A 20,941-nucleotide genomic window follows, 5' to 3' on the forward strand; every position below is an offset into this window, starting at 1 on the left:
ATCCTTGTTCGCCTCTTAAGAGGCCTCTCCAGAGGAGGCAGGAGGATTGTTTTTGATATGATGCCTTTAGTTGTTTTTTCCGTGCAGAGGCTGAGCTGAGCCAGTGGAGCCTGGGGGGCTGGCAGGCAGCCTTTGTGGCGGGGAGGCCGCGCAGCTCGCCCAGTCCTGCCACCCCGCTCCTCACAAGCAGCACAGGAGCATTTAGGGAGATTAGGAGGCACTGCGCTGGAGTCCCGCCAGGGCACCCGCGTTAACAATCCTTTTATTGCCCAGAGTGCCAGGGGAACTTTTGGAAGCCGGAGAGGCTCTGGAATGTTTGCCTTCCTCTGAAAACAAAGCTGCAGGCAACAGCCTAATTGTCAGAGCTGGACTGACCCAGGAGGTAGCTGACTTCGAGAGGCATTGGGCTACTTTGGGAGGCCCTACGAATGTGGACCCAGTGTAGTCCTGTATCCCACCCCCCTGAGTGTCAGAACTACAACGTGGTTGGTTGGTTGGTTGGTTGGCAACCTTCAGTCTCGAAAGATGGTATAAGCCTACAGCACCCAGTATTCCCAGGCGGTCTCCCATCCAAGTACTAACCAGGCCTGACCCTGCTTAGCTTCCAAGATCAGATGAGATCAGGCACGTGCAGGGTAACAGTTGCTGTTACTACAGAACTGTTAGAACAGAACTACAGTCTCTTCTTCTATTTGTTTATGGGGCAGGAGAAGAGAGCTATAACTGTGAAAATTAACAGCATGGTAAGGTTATGGCTGGATGGAACCTCCATGTTCAGGGGAAGACTACCTCTGAATTCCTACTAACCCTAAGGCTGGTAGGCAACAGCAGGACAAAAGCTCTTGCCTTCTGATTCTGCTCCTTCGGAATCACAGATGCCTCAGGATAGGAGAGATTGGGGGTGGGGTGGGCACAGCAATCAGGATGGCTTGGATGGTCACAAGACGGAATTTGTGCCAGAACTGGGAGCAGGCAGGTGGCATCAGTGGGAAGGTTGGCATTGCCTGCCTGACTGGTCGGGTCCAGCCTTGGCGAGACTCCAGCACCTGCAGCCTGTGGAGGAGAGAGTCCAGGCTGGAGAGGCCTCTCTTCAGCAGAACTCAGCACCGCAGCAGCCTCCTTGTCCAGGGCTCCTTTGACCTGCCTTGCCAGAGACACTCCGGCTCTTAGTTCCTTTCTGCCCCCCCCCCTTGCTAGATGTCCATGTAAGACAAGCTGCACATGAGGATTTCCTGTGGATGCCTCCTTATGTGAGCTAATAAGGAGAGCAGGCGGAGGGGGGAGGAAAAGAAGGGACCTTTCAAGAAGAGATGCTTATGCATGAGCCAGGGAAGAGCTCCTGATGTTTATGAATGGAGGAGGAAGCGCCAGGCCTTTGCCTCCATCTCTCCAGTGCTTGCAGGATGGGGGGGAACAGGGGGGGGAAGAAGGCCAGTGTTATTGATGGAGCTGCTTGTCTTGGTGAATAATACAATGAGTCTAACAAGATGCGCATCTGGTCAATTGTTTTGCTGCTGAGAGGAAGCAATCTGTGCAGAGAGAGCACCCAGGACCCTGCTGGTGGAGATCGAAGGCCGGCCATTCAATCAGCCAGCTGGGGAGGGGGAGTGAGTCTTGGCTCGTCACTTCTCCTCGGAAGTGAGCCCAGGACCTCGCAGGATTGGGACTTGGTGCCGGACTGAGTCCTCCACTCGCACATGCCCAGGCAGCCTGATCCCTGTCTCCCACTCCTCCAGCTCCTCTGGCTAGCCAAAGGGCTCTTCTCCCTCGCATGGCTCTTCTCTTCTGTCCTTGCTGCTTCCTATGCCAGGAACTCTCTCCCTTCTGGGGTGCCAGAGACCATCGGTCTAGTGCTACACCAAGATAAGCATCACCTGTTGCTTCTCTGCATGTGGAAAGCTCAGGAGTAAAACATGGCACCCATGTTCCCACTCACCATACAGCCACGGCAACTGTCATGCATGAAATGTGACATCCGGGAATAGTTGGTGGGAACATGTTGATGCCAAATGGCAGGAGAACCATTTTGGGCCAAACTGTCACAGGGCCAGATGGGCGGGCCCACACAAGTGGGCACTCTGCTCACCACACCAGTCTCCCAGACACCTAGATCCTGGTGTGGGGCCCCCAAAGCATGGGGTCCAATTTCATCAACTTGGCTAAATCAGCTTAAGGCTAGTCCTGCTCCCAGGGCTGTTGTGTGGATAACAAGGGGTTGTGGGGAGAAACTATGTGCCCCCAAGCTCTGTGAGGGAAGAAATCCAAAAAAATGTGAGAAATATAATAAATGTTGGGCTGGCCCTGTGTACAGGCTATCGGTAAGTAGAGTACCTCTGAGCATGGGCTGATGGCAGCCTTTGGGCCCAATCCTATCCCTCTTACTAGTGCTGATGGAGCAGCAATTCAGCCCCAAGTAAGGAAATCAATGTTCCATTAACTGGTGCTTACCATCCGTGCTGGTTCCGTTACCATCCAAGAAAGTTGGATGGGCTTGGGCCCTTTCTCAGCAACTCGAGTGGTAGAGCCAGAGTGATTGAGGGCATGAGGCATGCAGACCTATGGAAGCAGCCCAGAAGATCGAACCACCTGCATGATTTTGGCTATGCACTCATGTGGGTGCTAAAGGGGCTTTGGTCCCAAGTTTTGTCAGTCCCCACAGTAATTTGTGGGGTTCAAATTTAGCCTGGAAGAGACAGTCAAGTGCACCCTGGTTTTGGTGTGTGATTAAGGCTGCAATCATAACCACCCTTTCCTGAGAGTAAGCCCCATTGAACAAAATAGGACTTACTTCTGAGCAGACCTGGTTAGGATTGTGCCCTTAGTGCTCTTCTTTTTGCAGGAAGGGGGAAGGGAGGCATGTTTCTTTCTCCATGATAACTCCCAAAGAAAAGCTTCCTTCTCTTGGTGTACTTGCCATCTGGCCTTTTCAGATTGTGCCAAAGTCTTCACAGAAAAGGTGAATTTCAAGGAAGTGCCACAGACAGGTGGCATCGCGCAGGTGTTGGGGGGGCAGCTCCAGGCTCACAGGTGGCCAGGGAGGAAGGTTGGACTTCTCGGAGGGTGACAGAGGCCTTTGGACAGCAGAGGGTAGTGGAGCTGCAGGAACCAAAGTCACAGGCAGAGAGTGGAGAGACTGACATGAGAGGATTCTAGGGTGGAAGTTGGAGAACTGTGAGAGGCAGAAGAGGCCAGGCAGGCATGCCCCCCTCCGATGCCACCTGGAAGGAAATTCTTCAGCATCAATGGAGCAGCCTTCCTTCTAGGGGTTCTAGCCAGGATTACGAGGCATGTCAGAAAATCCTGTGAGGTGGAAAGAGGAAAGGCACAAAGCCCCCAAAACACACAGAATGGCCATCAAGGTGACGTGACCAGGACCCAGGACGTGGAGAGAGGCTGCAGGTAAATCTCCTGTAGCTCTCTGGGCTCCCTGTCTGAGAAAACACTCTGTTCCATCTGCACTGCTGCCTCCCACCACCACGCCTTCTGCTAATCCCACTGTTCTGCAGGTAGCAGGCTCTTGACAGAATTCCAGGAAGGTTGTGGGAGAACTGAGGAAATGCAGCTCCTAATGAAGCTGACGTGACATTTTGGGTGGAAGGCAGTAGCCTGTGACTGGCAGCCCTGGCATTTGCCAGGACAACCAAGAATGGCACATGCAAGAGCCCTGCCTTGGCCTTGTCAGGCAGCACTGCACAATAGCCTCCAAGGCTGCTCTCTCTCTCTCTCTCTCTCTCTCTCTCTCACTCACTCACACACACACAGACTGAGAGAGAGAGAGAGAGAGAGAGAGAGAGAGAGAGAGAGAGAGAGCTAGCCTAGCTAAGCATCAGGTGCCAGAGACATCTGTTCAGCGAAGGCTTCATTCTCTTAAACAGCAGGTGAGGAGTAAACCTGCTTTGGACCCTAAGACTTCAGGTTGCAGCTGTTGCAACATAATAGAAGGCTCCTCTATTTAAAAAAAAAAAAAAATGAAAATCCCTGCAAATAGAAAGTTAGTATGTCAGGGCAAAAGGTTCTAACATAACCTCCTTCCAAACTTACTAGTTTTCTAGCTGCAGGGAATGTTTTTCTTTATGAAAGTTGCCTTTTTTTCTGATGGGGCACCTGTGCCTTTAATGGCTGTGAGTGAACAGAAATTTGGCAGGTGGCATTTTTTCCAGAGTAGAATGTGATGGGCCGAAAAACATGCCTGTTGACTGTCTTTTTGTCCTTTTCCTGCACAGAAACAAGCACCACCCCAAGAAGCCTGAAGAGCTTTCGCTTGGTACACACAACACCTGCCTAATGAGAAAAACAAGTTTTAGGGGTTTCCTTTAATTGAACTCCACATGTTCCAAGTGGTCCCCAGGGCAGGCTGGTCAGCCTGAACCTTCACCTGCCTCAGTGCCAGGTAGTTAATGCTCTCAATTTGGCTGCTTTTAATTAAGCTGGGAGAAGATGTGGTGTCGGCAGCAGTGATGGGAGGCGAGGAGGACTGTTTTTCAAGCCGCGTCTCACTGCCAAGACTCAGTGCTGTTTTTTTAAGGACTGCAGAGGTTTTTCTCCAGCAGGCAGGAAAGAGATGGCATCTGCAGCCATAGGGCCAGGGGGCAGCTGGGCTGTGCGTCCCCTGAGTGGGGCCAGGCAAATGCTCCAGAGTGTAATTTGGCTTTTGTGCCTGTTGTGTTCACAGGCCGTTGCAGCTCCCAGGCTTCCTGTCTGGCCTGCTTGCCTGGCTGCTGGCCGGCCTTTAGGACCACTGCAGGGTGGGGAGAGGAGCAAAGATAGACTCTGATTTATTATCACTTGAGGAAAGAGAAAATGGTGATCCTGAAATAAAAGCACAGAATGCAGCTTTCTGCACTTCTCATTTTTGTGGAAAAAGCCAACAAAAACCCTCAAAATCTGCAAAACACTGAAACTGTTTAGAACATAAGAACAGCCCCACTGGATCAGGCCATAGGCCCATCTAGTCCAGCTTCCTGTATCTCACAGCGGCCCACCAAATGCCCCAGGGAGCACACCAGATAACAAGAGACCTCATCCTGGTGCTCTCCCCTACATCTGGCATTCTGACTTAACCCATTCCTAAAATCAGGAGGTTGCGCATACACATCATGGCTTGTACCCCATAATGGATTTTTCCTCCAGAAACTCGTCCAATCCCCTTTTAAAGGCGTCTAGGCTAGACGCCAGCACCACATCCTGTGGCAAGGAGTTCCACAGACCGACCACACGCTGAGTAAAGAAATATTTTCTTTTGTCTGTCCTAACCCACCCAACACTCAATTTTAGTGGATGTCCCCTGGTTCTGGTATTATGTGAGAGTGTAAAGAGCATCTCCCTATCCACTCTGTCCATCCCCTGCATAATTTTGTATGTCTCAATCATGTCCCCCCTCAAGCGTCTCTTTTCTAGGCTGAAGAGGCCCAAACGCCGTAGCCTTTCCTCATAAGGAAGGTGCCCCAGCCCCGTAATCATCTTAGTCGCTCTCTTTTGCACCTTTTCCATTTCCACTATGTCTTTTTTGAGATGCGGCGACCAGAACTGGACACAATACTCCAGGTGTGGCCTTACCATCGATTTGTACAACGGCATTATAATACTAACCGTTTTGTTCTCAATACCCTTCCTAATGATCCCAAGCATAGAATTGGCCTTCTTCACTGCCGCCGCACATTGGGTCGACACTTTCATCGACCTGTCCACCACCACCCCAAGATCTCTCTCCTGATCTGTCACAGACAGCTCAGAACCCATCAGCCTATATCTAAAGTTTTGATTTTTTGCCCCAATGTGCATGACTTTACACTTACTGACATTGAAGCGCATCTGCCATTTTGCTGCCCATTCTGCCAGTCTGGAGAGATCCTTCTGGAGCTCCTCACAATCACTTCTGGTCTTTACCACTCGGAAAAGTTTGGTGTCATCTGCAAACTTAGCCACTTCACTGCTCAACCCTGTCTCCAGGTCATTTATGAAGAGGTTGAAAAGCACCGGTCCCAGGACAGATCCTTGGGGCACACCGCTTTTCACCTCTCTCCATTGTGAAAATTGCCCATTGACACCCACTCTCTGCTTCCTGGCCTCCAACCAGTTCTCAATCCAGGAGAGGACCTGTCCTCTAATTCCCTGACTGTGGAGTTTTTTCAGTAGCCTTTGGTGAGGGACCGTGTCAAACGCCTTCTGAAAGTCCAGATATATAATGTCCACGGGTTCTCCCGCATCCACATGCCTGTTGACCTTTTCAAAGAATTCTATAAGGTTTGTGAGGCAAGACTTACCCTTACAGAAGCCATGCTGACTCTCCCTCAGCAAGGCCTGTTCGTCTATGTGTTTTGAGATCCTATCTTTGATGAGGCATTCCACCATCTTACCCGGTATGGATGTTAGGCTGACCGGCCTATAGTTTCCCGGGTCCCCCCTCTTTCCCTTTTTAAAAATAGGCGTGACATTTGCTATCCTCCAATCTTCTGGTACCGTGGCCGTTTTGAGGGACAAGTTGCATACCTTAGTCAAGAGATCTGCAACTTCATTCTTCAATTCCTTAATAACCCTTGGGTGGATGCCATCAGGGCCCGGTGACTTATTGATCTTTAATTTATCAATGAGGTCTGAAACATCTTCTCTTTTAACCTCTATCTGACTTAACTCCTCGGTTAGGAGGGGCCGTTCGGGCAGCGGTATCTGCCCGAGGTCTTCTGCCGTGAAGACAGATGCAAAGAACTCATTTAATTTCTCTGCCATCTCTAAGTCTCCTTTTATCTCCCCTTTCCCTCCCTCACCATCCAGAGGGCCAACCGCTTCTCTGGTGGGTTTCCTGCTTCTAACATATTTGAAGAAGCTTTTATTATTCCCCTTAATGTTGCTGGCCATGCGTTCCTCATAGTCTCGCTTGGCCTCCCCTATCACCTTCTTACATTTCTTTTGCAACAGTTTATGTTCCTTTTTATTCTCCTCATTAGGGCCAGACTTCCATTTACGGAAGGAAGCTTCCTTGCCCTTCACAGCCTCTCTAACTTGGCTGGTTAGCCATGCGGGCACTCTCCTGGATTTAGTGGAACCCTTCTTTCTTTGCGGTATACACCTCTGCTGGGCCTCTATTACTGTTGTTTTAAGCAGCCTCCATGCACTCTGGAGAGACTGGACTCTTTTTACCCTCCCTTTCAACCTCCTTCTAACCAGCCTCCTCATTTGAGGGAAGTCCGCCCGTCGGAAGTCAAGGGTTTTTGTTAGAGATTTGCCTGGTATTCTTCCCCCAACGTGCACGTCAAAACGGATCGCAGCATGATCACTGTTCCCCAATGGCTCAGTAACGTTTACATCTCTAACCAGGTCCTGCGTACCACACAAAATTAAATCCAGAGTCACCTGTCCTCTGGTGGGCTCCGTGACTAGCTGATCTAAGCCACAGTCATTTAGCACGTCAAGAAATCCGGTTTCCTTATCGTGACCAGAACACAAATTGACCCAGTCAATATGAGGATAATTGAAGTTCCCCATGATTACAACCCTGTCCTTCCTTGTCACCTCCCTGATCTGTTTCCTCATTTCAAGGTCCCCATCAGATTTCTGGTCTGGAGGACGATAGCACACCCCCAGTATTACATCGCTGCACAAGCCTGGTAATTTAACCCACAGAGATTCTACGGTGGAGTCGGACCCACCTTCAATCTCTACTTTGCTGGATTCTATCCCTTCCTTAACATAAACGGCCACCCCACCTCCAACACGCCCCTGCCTGTCCCTCCTGTAGAGTTTATAGCCCGGGATTGCGGTATCCCACTGATTCTCCGCATTCCACCAGGTTTCCGTTATGCCCACTATGTCAATATTTTCCCTTGTCACCAGACATTCCAGTTCTCCCACCTTTGCTCGTAGACTTCGGGCATTCGCATAAAAGCATTTATACACGGAATGCCCCAGGATGGGCTGCTTATTCGCTCCTTTGTCCCTGCATCCTCTCATTGTGCCAAACCGTCTATCACATCCCATCACCCTACCTTTCCCAATTTCTTCTCCTACCCTGCCTTTGTCTTGTTGTTCTCTAACCTCCCCATCCTCATCCCATAGGGATGAGGAGTCCCGAACCGGATGCCCCTCGGCTCCTGTCGGCCTTCCCCCAGGGATCAGTTTAAAAGCTGCTCTGCCACCTTTTTAATGTTATGCGCCAGCAGTCTGGTTCCATTCTGGTTCAAATGGAGCCCGTCCCTCTTGTACAGGCCCCGCTTGTCCCAAAACGTTCCCCAGTGCCTAACGAATCTAAACCCCTCCTCCCTACACCACCGTTTAATTTGGTTTTTACCTATTATTTCATGGGGGTATGCCTGGGAATGACTGTGGCTGTATCTGCTGACACTGTCCAACCCATATCACCTACCCAGTACACTTTGAAGCAATTATAATCTATAATTATAATGTCAATTTTGAATAAAAATAGGTAACGCGGCTTTTTGCAATTCTAATTTTTGGAAAACACAGAAATCTGTGGAAAAAATAAAACTGTTTTCTTCCACCTCTAATTGTCACCCACATTTGTAAGCCGTTGGCAAAATGACCTTTTCAAAGAGGTTTGTGACTTGAAGCAATGAGATGACAGTATTGAGGCGCAGGGACTCCAGGGCGTTCTGATGGGGCTTCCAGAAAGAAGGCACTTTAAAGAAGCTGAATAGGGATGTGACTGGGGAGGTAGGTGAGGCAGAGCCTCCCCACTAGAGTCTTTCGGAAAGCGCCACTGCCGTGTGAGGACAATGTGGGTTGAATATGCTTGAGCACCTCACATGGTGGCAGCACTTTTCGAAGGACTCTGGCGGGGAGGCTCTGCCTCACCTGCCTCCCCATCCACCACATGCCCCTGTCTTCCACAGAGGCTTTTTCCTGCCCTTGAGTGTCGGGAAAGGAGAGAGAGGTAGACAGATTAACTTCCCTCAGCCAGAAGGCCATCGCTGAAAAAGTCACCTGCATGGCTGGTACATCCATGAGGTTAGCTGAGGTGGTCATGCCCATTGGAAACCTTTTCACAGAGAGTCTGCTGCCTGCCTCCGCAGGTGCTCACCAGTTCCTCTCCTTTAGTCCTTAGCCGGAACCTGGGAAGCAGGTTGTCCTCTCAGCCAATGTGCTGCTTTAGGTGCTGCTGGGATTTGTGTGTCGCTCACGACAAGCTTCCACCCTTGGCTGTTGTGGGCGATATTCCTTGCTTCATCAATGGTCAATCACTGGTTCCTTAAGTCTCCCTCAATGTTTTTGAGCCACATTTTCTTTGGTGCTGCCAGTTGAATCCTCCAGCAGGGAGGTGGCTCTCCCCAGAGGAGAATGTGGAGCAGCAGGCTGGTGTTCACTCTGCAGATGTGGCCAAACCATTATAATCTGCGTTTCAGGATATCTTCTTCAACTGATGGTTGATGAGCGCACCTTACCCAAATTGTCTTGTTATGATGGCGATAGTCCCAAAGGATCTCCTCTATGGAGAACTCGTGCAAGGAATGCGCCCTACAGGTAGACCACAGCTGCGATACAAGGACATCTGCAAGAGGGATCTGAAGGCCTTAGGGATGGACCTCAACAAGTGGGAAACCCTGGCCTCTGAGCGGCCCGCTTGGAGGCAGGCTGTGCAGCATGGCCTTTCCCAGTTTGAAGAGACACTTTGCCAGCAGTCTGAGGCTAAGAGGCAAAGAAGGAAGGCCCATAGCCAGGGAGACAGGCCAGGGACAGACTGCACTTGCTCCCAGCGTGGAAGGGATTGTCACTCCCGGATTGGCCTTTTCAGCCACACTAGACGCTGTGCCAGAACCACCTTTCAGAGCGCGATACCAGAGTCTTTTGAGACTGAAGGTTGCCAACTATAATAACTATAAAAAGTGCATTGAGCAGCTGTGACACAGAAGCTGTCCTTCTCCAGGGCTCTCCTGCGCAAAGGAAAGCAAGCTGGAGCATGGCTGGCCTGGGCCCTGAGCACTGCTGAGCGAAATAGGTGTGCAGGCAACAGCACTACAGCCATGGGAAAGGAAGGCCATGGGAAGCCATTGGGCAGCATCCACGCTGCTGACAGATGCGTGCTATATCACTGAGCACATCCACGGTGCAACAGTGAACACTGCTGCCTTCTGCCCCGGGAGCCAGTGCTGCAGATCAAAAAATGCAACCGTAACTTTGTAAGCCTTGAAATATGCCTTTGGTGCATTCAGCATGCATTGGGCAGCCTTGGGAGAAAAGGGTTTTTCAGTTATCTGGGAAATGGGAAGGGCAGTGAACTCCTTTGCAGGGCTATCATGTAGACCAGAGGTCTCCAAGCTCCAGGCCTGGGGGACACATCCGGCCCTTCACCAGATTTTATCTGACTGGCAGCAACTCAATTTTTTTGTCAGCACATTTGCTAATGTCTGACATTTTTACTGCTTCCCTGTCATCTCGCAGATTCAGCAGGGCCTTGTTTCTTTGTAATTGTCACATTTCTCTTTTGTTCTGAATCGTATTATGCTGATTACCAAAGAGATCCAAGCAAAACTTTTTCATTCATTTAAACGTCATTCATATAAAACTTTTTTTTTTCTGGCTTGCAAAAATGCGTATAATACCCGATATGGCCCTCGTGCTGAGAAGTCTGGAGAATCTTTGGTAGACAAATGAGATAAAGGCCACAAAGCAATCTGCACCCCTGAAGCCCCATCTGACGCATATTTACTTGGAAGTGAGCCCTCATGAGGCTCAACATTTCTTGCCTCCAGGGACTGAATTGAACCCTTAAGAGAGGAGATGGAGTTCTGCTGAAGCCAGCAAATCCCCCTTTGTCCTTTAGCCCCATTTTCCTCCACAAGCTGAAACCTGGAGTTTTGCTCCTGCCGTAGGCCTGCACACACACACACACACACACACACACACACACACACACACACACACCCGCCAAATGGGACTTAAAACAGCCTTTGTGCTCGAAGTCAACAGGTTCACCTATCTTCATCTCCAGCTGAAAGGAAATATCATTACGCGCTGTGGGCCCGTTTTATTACTGTTCCTGCGTGTTTGTAATTGGTTCATGTTTGTGTGCTTTGCGAATTCATAACCGTGTAAATTGGAAAACGGAAGCAGCCAGTTCCCAGCAGCAACCTGACAGGACAAGCAGGAGCTTGGACTCCCAACCCACCCTCCTCGCCTGTTTTCATTCTCAAGCCGCACAGGAAGCCATCTATGCTGGATCGGGCCACAGGACATCAGGGCCTCATCCTGTTTCCCTCAGTGGCTGTCAGAGTCCTCACAGAAGCTGGAGCAAGGCACCGTGGGGATAGCATCCTTCCCTGCTGTTTGCCCTCAAATTTGGTACTCTGGTAGACTGCCTGGAAGAGGGAGGCTCTGCCATTGTTCTTTTTTCCCCATGACATTCATGAAGATGACGCTTTAAGGAGTGACAAATGGAGGCAAGGAGTTCTGAACAAAAATTCAGCACAGAGGGAGAACATGAGTGAGGCACAGACATTGCAGGATGGACCTGAGCAAGTACCATGATGAGGGTGTCATCTGAGAGATCTACCCTCTATAGATTTATTCAATCCCCTTTGAAAATAGTGGCCATCACCACACCTGGTAGTAGTAAGAACATAAGAACAGCCCTACTGGATCAGGCCATAGGCCCATCTAGTCCAGCTTCCTGTGTCTCACAGCAGCCCACCAAATGCCCCAGGGAGCACACCAGATAACAAGAGACCTGCAAGGCCTCCTGGGAATTGTAGTTAAGAACATAAGAACAGCCCCGCTGGATCAGGCCACAGGCCCATCTAGTCCAGCTTCCTGTGTCTCACAGCAGCCCACCAAATGCCCCAGGGAGCACACCAGATAACAAGAGACCTGCAAGGCCTCCTGGGAATTGTAGTTAAGAACATAAGAACAGCCCCGCTGGATCAGGCCACAGGCCCATCTAGTCCAGCTTCCTGTGTCTCACAGCAGCCCACCAAATGCCCCAGGGAGCACACCAGACAACAAGAGACCTGCAAGGCTTTCTGGGAATTGTAGTTAAGAACATCAGAACAGCCCCACTGGATCAGGCCACAGGCCCATCTAGTCCAGCTTCCCGTATCTCACAGCGGCCCACCAAATGCCCCAGGGAGCACACCAGACAACAAGAGACCTGCAAGGCTTTCTGGGAATTGTAGTTAAGAACATCAGAACAGCCCCACTGGATCAGGCCATAGGCCCATCTAGTCCAGCTTCCTGTGTCTCACAGCAGCCCACCAAATGCCCCAGGGAGCACACCAGACAACAAGAGACCTGCAAGGCTTTCTGGGAATTGTAGTTAAGAACATAAGAACAGCCCCACTGGATCAGGCCATAGGCCCATCTAGTCCAGCTTCCTGTGTCTCACAGCAGCCCACCAAATGCCCAGGGAGCACACCAGATAACAAGAGACCTGCAAGGCCTCCTGGGAATTGTAGTTAAGAACATAAGAACAGCCCTACTGGATCAGGCCATAGGCCCATCTAGTCCAGCTTCCTGTGTCTCACAGCAGCCCACCAAATGCCCCAGGGAGCACACCAGATAACAAGAGACCTGCAAGGCCTCCTGGGAATTGTAGTTAAGAACATAAGAACAGCCCCGCTGGATCAGGCCACAGGCCCATCTAGTCCAGCTTCCTGTGTCTCACAGCAGCCCACCAAATGCCCCAGGGAGCACACCAGATAACAAGAGACCTGCAAGGCCTCCTGGGAATTGTAGTTAAGAACATAAGAACAGCCCCGCTGGATCAGGCCACAGGCCCATCTAGTCCAGCTTCCTGTGTCTCACAGCAGCCCACCAAATGCCCCAGGGAGCACACCAGATAACAAGAGACCTGCAAGGCCTCCTGGGAATTGTAGTTAAGAACATAAGAACAGCCCCGCTGGATCAGGCCATAGGCCCATCTAGTCCAGTTTCCTGTATCGCACAGCGGCCCACCAAATGCCCAGGGAGCACACCAGATAACAAGAGACCTGCAAGGCTTCCTGGGAATTGTAGTTAAGAACATAAGAACAGCCCTACTGGATCAGGCCATAGGCCCATCTAGTCCAGCTTCCTATATCTCACAGTGGCCCACCAAATGCCCAGGGAGCACACCAGATAACAAGAGACCTGCATCCTGGTGCCCTCCCTGCATCTGGCATTCTGACATAACCCATTTCTAAAATCAGGAGGTTAAGGAGAGTTTCCTTTCGGGACAGCAATTTGAACCCAAGCCCAGTCTGCCCATGAGGCTGACTGTGGCAGTGATATCTTGGGGCAGGTAAGGTCTATACATGCATTGTGTGAAAGACTCTCCCAATCTGCATAGACTGTACATGCTATAACATACATGTGAGACTATCGCATGTGACGAGCCACACGTGCGTTTCATGCCAGTTCCTTGCTGCATCTTATTACTCTTCAGATATCTGTAGTGAAGGATTACCAGGCTCCTTCTGTGCTCAGATCGCTACAGAAGTTACCATCAGGAGGAGAAAAAAATGCCTCTTTTTATTGCAGCTACAAGTCTGTTTCGCCAGCCTCTCCAGCTTTAATTTTCCTCCAGCTGTGCGAGCTGTCGGGGCTGCAGAGACGTGCAGGCAGGAGGCTGCAGTTCCTGACCGTTGATCTTGCGCCACGACAGGTACGGATGAGGCTCCAGGGGCCACTGTAGCTACCAGCCGCTCGCCGAGTTCAAGGCCGGAAGCCCCCCCCCCCCTTATTCCCCACACACAAGCGTCAGCACAGAACTTTGCCTGGAATGAAGTTCAAAACAACTCAGGTGTTTCTATTCCAGCAAACTGTCAGCGGAATCCAGGCTGAAGCGTAATGAACTTCTGGTATTCATGGATTATATGCACTGCTTGTCAGTTAAGATGGCCTCCCAGAGCAGCTTAGCCTCAGAACTCAGGTGACAGCAAGCCGGTGGGGGGACGGAACAATCTCTTCTGGCCCCTGGTTGTCAGTGTTCATTGTCCAGGTTCCAGTTTCTTCCCTCCAGGGAATGGGGTGGAGGAGTTGCTGCTGGTTTTTAAGATGCCAACCCACAGATGGAGCCCTTTCTTTCAGGGACATGTGGTGGGGAGGCAGGTGAGACACAGCCTCCCCGCAGGAGTCCTTCACAAAGTGCCACCACTGTGGGAGGTGTACAAGGACTCTCAACCCATGTGGAGAGCTTGCACACCTCCCACAATGGCTTGCACACCTCCCATGGCAGCTGCGCTTTCCAAAGGACTCTGGTGGGTAGACCTGCCTCACCTGCCTCCCCACCCATCGCACATCCTGCATTCCTTTGAACAGTTATATCTTCCAGTCCCTGGCTGTGAAGCAGCTGGTCCATTCATGAGCCTGTGGATATTATTATTATTATTATTATTACAGTTCTCATATCTCATAGACTCATGTCTCAAAGGATGCTCATAGACAGCCTGACCATAATCCCCATTTTCCAAATGTGGTTGGCAACCTTCAGTCTCGAAAGACTATGGTCTAAGCCTACAGCACCCGGTATTCCCAGGCAGTCTCCCATCCAAGTACTAACCATGCCTGACCCTGCTTAGCTTCTAAGATCAGACGAGATCGGGCATGTGCAGGGTAACAGTTGCTGCTTATTTTCCAAATAGGTTTTACTCTATGAGAGAACTCATAGGATCCTCCTTTCTATGGATTTCCCTTTATGGTGCAATCAGTGTCCTGGCTGCAGAGCTCTTGTGCTTTCCAAGCCTCCACATGCAGCTGCAAAACGAGCTTCAGGCTGGTTCTCGGGTGTTATCCATTTCTTGCCATTCTTTTGTCTCTAGCCAGGACAGGTGGCAGTTCAACCTCCAAACCACACGTCTTCCCCTGCTACATGTACTTATTTATTCCTGTTATGTATACCTCACCTTTCCCCTGCATTCACGGTGTCCAAGGTGGCTTACAACATAATATTAAACACAATACAAGCACTCAAAACATACACAACTAAAATAATACAATAAAATAGCAGGAGCAGGACAGAATAATGGCCCATGGCAATAAGCTAAGCAGCCACCAGAGAGAAAAGACAAAGTACGACAGAGTACAACAAAGTACAACAGCCTCATCCCCACCAGGAGGCTAACAGGAAAGATGCAGTTCTTAGTTCAAGCGGGAGAGAGTTCCACAGCTACATAGGTGTAAACACCTAAGTTGAAAAGAATTAACAATCTGTTCGCAATCTGGAAAGGGAGAAGGTGCAAGGTGGATAGTTTTGCATATATCAGTTGTGGTGTTGGTGAAAAAGGACAACCGGAGCATGAGAGATCAGAAGAAATACCCATCAGATGCACAGATAGGAGCTTTTCTCCCTACGATAATATTGAGATATGGGGCAACCAATGAAACTAGGAAGGAGATTCAAAATCAACAAAGGAGGATTTTCTTTATATAACACATACATTCGCCTATGGAACTGGCTGCCACAGGATATGGTGGTGGCAACTGGCATAGAGGCTTTGAATGAGATTGGACAAATTCACAGAGGAGGAGAGGTGTGTCCATGGTTTACCAGTCAGGATGAACAAAGTACCCCCTCCATATTCAGAGGCAGGCCACCTCCACATATCAGGATTTTTCCTCCCTCAGGTGCAACATCAGGTAAAAGCAAGCAAGCTCAGACATCCCCAGCAAGTGGTCTTTTGAAGCAGGCAAGAGGTACCTGAGGAGAGGATTGATGGAATGGATCAGAGAGAAAGGTGCTAAGGAAGCCAGCCTGACAGCAATGAGTGCATCTAAGGAGATAGCGGGGAAGGAACGTTGACAGAGACAGGCCAGTTGGCCTTGACAGCTGCAGTGCCGGCTTGAGCTCAGCCCAGGGCAACTGAAGACGGACAGGAGCGAGGGCACCGCCTTAGTCACGGCATAGCTTCATGGCACCTACCGCAAGGTTCCTGGGGTGACTCTCTGGGCCTGGGGTGCTTCAGCTGGTGCCAGGCATCTATGCCCACCTCTGATTGTAGCATGTCAGAATGCAGCAAAGCAGAATGACTGAAGACGTGGCCCCCTCCCCACCATGGTCCAGGTTCTGAACCTGCCTTGCTGCCTGACATACTAGTTTTTGAAGCAGGGGAGGCACCAGACATTCAAGGCCTCTCCTCTACTCCGTGTTCCTCTTCTGCTCTTGACTGACAGCCATGAGCACCTGACAGGCCAACTGGCAACCAGCCAGGTCCAGCTTGTATGTAGCTGTTGCCCACCCAATGTCGCAGGCACAGTTCTGGCGCTTGTTCCATGATGGACAAAACCAGTTCTCTGGACATCAACCGCATTGCACCTGTGTAGCACCTGGCACATCGCCATTGGTTACGCAGTGGAGCAACCATACCTAACGCCATCCTTTGGACCTCTTCCTGCAGAAATCTGTTACCTGTCAATCCCCAGATTTGAACCATTTCCTCCCATGTTCTCTCCTTTCTCCTCCATTCTTCTACCCAGTGCCTTCAAACAACCGGCTTAATTACCAAAATTCATTAGCCAACACTTAATTACACCCGCCATGTGCTGGCTTAGCTGAGAAGACATCTGATTAATAGCATGTAAGTTACACTGGGAATCGTGTTCCGTAATTAACCGCAAGTCGCTCCACTGTGTAATATTAATGAGATCTTTTTGACTATGCAAATGGGAGCCTGAGGAGAGGCACATCATTGGACAGGGGTCCTTGAGGGGTTGGGGAGATGGTAATGGGCCATTAGCTTCTGATCATTCACAGTGGGACAGCTGGGGCTTCCAAACTGGGTTGCAGTCAGCACTGGGGCTTGCCACAGGGTAGGGGACACTCACTGCAAAACCGCCCTCTCCACAGTCCAGCATTTGAACACTTTTCCTCTGGCGGTGTTCGCTTCAAGTGTCAGAACAGCAACGTGCTGATGTTCTTGGGACTGTTCTTTCCCTGCTTCCGGCACAGTACTTAACAGCCTCGTCATTTTATTATTTCATTTATTTGACATCAGCTGCATTCAGACAAAAGAAGTGCGGCCCGATCAGCTCAAGCCTCGCTGGGCACAGATACAGCTCTAGAGAACAGCAGAGCTCAGCTGTGTCCGTGATGCTCCCGCGTGGAATGGCTGGTCGTGGGTGGTGAAATCTCCCTCGGAGAAAGACAGTTCAGCAACAGCAGGACTTGGAAAACATAAGAACATCAGAACAGCCCCACTGGATCAGGCCATAGGCCCATCTAGTCCAGCTTCCTGTATCTCACAGCGGCCCACCAAGTGCCCCAGGGAGCACACAGATAACAAGAGACCTCATCCTGGTGCCCTCCCTTGCATCTGGCATTCTGACATAGCCCATTTCTAAAATCAGGAGGTTGCGCATACACATCATGGCTTGTACCCCGTAATGGATTTTTCCTCCAGAAACTTGTCCAATCCCCTTTTAAAGGCGTCTAGGCTAGACGCCATCACCACATCCTGTGGCAAGGAGTTCCACAGACCGACCACACGCTGAGTAAAGAAATATTTCCTTTTGTCTGTCCTAACCCGCCCAACACTCAATTTTAGTGGATGTCCCCTGGTTCTCCACTACGAGAGTCTGTGGTGGAAGAGTCTCTTGGTGGAATGTGGATGTCATGGGACTGGCCCGTGCAATCTAGTCATGTCTACTTAGAAGTAACCCCACTGAGTTCAAGTGTGGATTGGATTGCCGCCTCAATGTATTTATTTATTTCAAGTGACATTCTAAAAGAAACTGCTCCGTGCATTGTTCATTGCTTAAGACCCTTTTCCCCTGAAGGACAAACACATCTCAGCAAGAAAAAGAAAAGCCCTGCTGGGTCAAGCCCAAGACCCATCTAGGCCAGCTGCGGAATCCTGCTTCTCACAGTGGCCCACCAGCTGCCCCTAGGAATGCCACAAGCAGGAGAGGAGGGCACATCCGTTCCCACCAGAGCTGTCTGTCCACTGCTCTTGTAGACATTGCAGCCATTGACAGACCATTGCATGCCTCAGTCACCCCTCAGGTGTGCACCTGTGAGTCCCTCTCTTCAACCTGGCTTTGCCATTTGGCCCCCTTGTCCAAACAGCAGGTGTGAAGAGGCGCATCCCTAGGAGCAGAAGAGTGGGAGGGACACCCCCATTCCAGGGCAAAGAGGTAGGATGGGAGCAATTTGTTGCACACTGTACTGGCTGGAGGGGAGGAGACATCCCAAGCCAGTTTTAAGCCAATTGGCCAACTGCTTCCAACTGGGGCCCCACACTAGGGTCTTGTGCGCAATTTCATGTTAAAGTGTGCTGAGATCATTTGGCTCATTAACTCATGTGCACTTTTTAAGCGCACGTGTTGACTGGTTTCCATTCTACTGTAGAGAAATAAAGTCTATAATAAATGTTATTTTATCTCTAAGGTTCTGTGACCTTGACTGCAAAGCTGGGTCCCTGCAAACAATGTTTCCAGTGGGGCCCACAGCTCCTAAGGCAGGCCCCAGCACTCCTGCACTGCACAGCACAGCACCTTGCACTCAAGGTGGATTTGGAGAAGCAGCTGTGGGTCCAGGCTGAGGAAGGTGCAGCTTTCCAGATGCTTTGTGGCAACTTGCCCAGCAACCAGGGCGCCTAACAGGTTGCGAACCTCCAGCGTCTGCTGCCGCCGTGCCCACTACAGAGGAAGCCGTTTGTAACTCACGCTAGCCCAGCGCACGCAGCACCCACTTGCGTGCACAGTGACATGTGCCTGCCGCTGCAGGGAAGTGGCGCAGATGGTCTGGGCGTCAGCACACTCTTCTCTCTCCTCAAGCAGTTGATGATCCCGCAAGCCTCCGGCCTGAGCGGGGACGGGGAGAGCGGAGCGCAGCCTCCGTCAGGGCTGTTTGTCGCGGCTGCCCCTGCCAGATTTTCAGGGATGTGATCCAGGGACGTGTGGGGAGGGGACTTGATGCTGAAAACACCCCATCCCCCACCAATGCTGAGCCATAAACAGTGATCCCTTCCCTCCTCTTGCTGGCACAGACACATGCAGAGGGAGGCCTGTGCAGATGCATCAAAGACACTCCGCTCTGGCCCTTTTCCACGACACAATCTGCCTGACCTCCTGCAAAGCGTGGGGTCAAATGTGTCACTTCACGCTCTCCTTTCCTGTGCCAGTCTTTTGCAGGGTCGGTTTCCTCGACAGGAAGCAACACTGGAGAGTCGTGACGCCTTTCCGAACCCTTTTCTTCAGAAGTACTGAAGCTGGGGAGAGGCGAAGGGTGCTCAGGTATCGCGCTGGTCTGCAGGTGCTGTGCGTGTCTTTGCAACTCCTAGCCACAAGGTCCCATCTTCTGGAGTTCCACAGTTTCTCAACACCAACTTCATTTGACGCTTGGCCTGTTTCATCCCACCTCTCCTCCAGCCCAAGCCGGTTGGGTGTGCTCCGTAGCCAGTAGCCCTCAAAAGCCACCAGGCCTCCTTAAGTAGTCTATGCAAAGCCTAGAGAAAGAGTCAGTTCTTTACCTGAAACATCATGGACCTCACCAACATGACGCCTTGTGGTTATCTCAATCTCCTTTGGAGTTGATAAGGCCTGCCTTCCTGTCCACCTCTTAGAAAGAACTATGTCTTTACCCAGTGTGTAAGTAATCTGTGGAACTCCTTACCACAGGATAGATAAGGCAAGGGGCTTAGAGATTGATGGAGGAAAAGTTTATTGCAGGTCACAAACCATGATGACTTAATGCAACCTCAGGCTTTAGAGGGAGCCTATCTCTGAATGCCAGGTGCAAAAGAGTGGCAACAGGATGCAGGGATCTCGTGGTCCTGAGTGCACATGGTCTCCTTGGGGCATCTAGTGGGCCACTGTGACATGCAGGCAGACTAGACTGGCCTTTGGGCGAGATAGGCCTTTGGCCTGATCCAGCAGGACTTGTCTTAGGCTCATCTATTCTTCTCAAAATGTCAGCAGAGACTTTAGCCAGAGGTGAACGCTTTGAAACCAGTGAGGTTCCCAGAGATTGTGGCCTCCCCAGGTGGGGCATCTTCCAGGCAGATGGTTCCGGGACATTTTGGGGGGGCCTGCTGGCTCCTTGATCACCATACAGGCAAGGCTGGCAGTGGGGTTCTCTGCTTCTGTGGAGGCCCCATTCAGTTCTGGCACGGGGTTGACCCTGTCAGAAGGGCACAGTGCACACCTCTGGCATCTGGAGCTCAGAGCTTCCAGGCAGGCAGGAGCCGTGACGCCTGGCTCTAGTTTTTCTGGCTCACCTGTTGTCCTCCTGGATCTCCAGCTGATTTTTGCTCCATTCCTGCTGTTTCTCTGTCCCCTCCAGTGAGAGGAGACCTTAACTCTGTGCTGGTAGAGAAAGACAGTCTGCATGCTTGTGCTGGATCAAAGGGACTCAGCCCTGGATGGCAAGAGAGGAGCCTCCAACTCTGTCCCTGAACAATTCCTATCACAAAACTTTGTCTTGGCTGCCTGTTTGGTTCCCTCCTTATCCAGCAGAAACGACAAGGATTATCCGCACTTCACAACAGAGATGCCTTCTCAGAATCTGGTCCCCACGTTTAAAAGCAGCATCAGAAACAGCCAAGTGTGGGGGGTGATGCAGAAAGCCTCTAGAAAAGGGGGGTGGGTCGGTGGGCAGGACACCATCGGTGGGAGGGGGGCTGACGGCAGCTTCACGGAAGTGCAGTCATTTGCCACAACTCCAAGAGCAACGTTTCCAAACTCGGAAAGTCAAATTCACCTCCAGCAGAATAATTGATGCAAATTTCACTGCAATTATGCAGGTGTTATTGGCTTATTTGATCTAGAACATCAATCACATTTATTTCACTGATTTATTAGATTGTGGAAAGTTGGCTCCGCGTCAGCAGGCTGGTGGGGGAATCTTCTTCTGTGCCATGGCCCTTGTGTTGCTAGCGCTAGGGAAGGCAGGTGAGCCTCCGCGGCTGATAGGGACGGTTCACACGTGTCTGTCCCACTGCTGCCACCTTCACATCAGAGCAACATGTGTAAATCAGCCCAGAGGTATAGGCTGGGAGGTCTCTGGGTGCCCAGGTCAGTT

The 20,941-nt window shown here is 50.8% G+C and overlaps 1 pseudogene; it reads right to left on the reverse strand.

Annotated features, from left to right (window-relative positions):
* Positions 1–533: 533 nt before the first annotated feature.
* Positions 534–653, reverse strand: LOC136661870 (5S ribosomal RNA; annotated as a pseudogene).
* Between the last annotated feature and the right edge of the window lie 20,288 nt (positions 654–20,941).

The sequence above is a fragment of the Tiliqua scincoides genome, chromosome 10 (assembly GCF_035046505.1).
Source record: "Tiliqua scincoides isolate rTilSci1 chromosome 10, rTilSci1.hap2, whole genome shotgun sequence".
NCBI lineage: Eukaryota > Metazoa > Chordata > Lepidosauria > Squamata > Scincidae > Tiliqua > Tiliqua scincoides.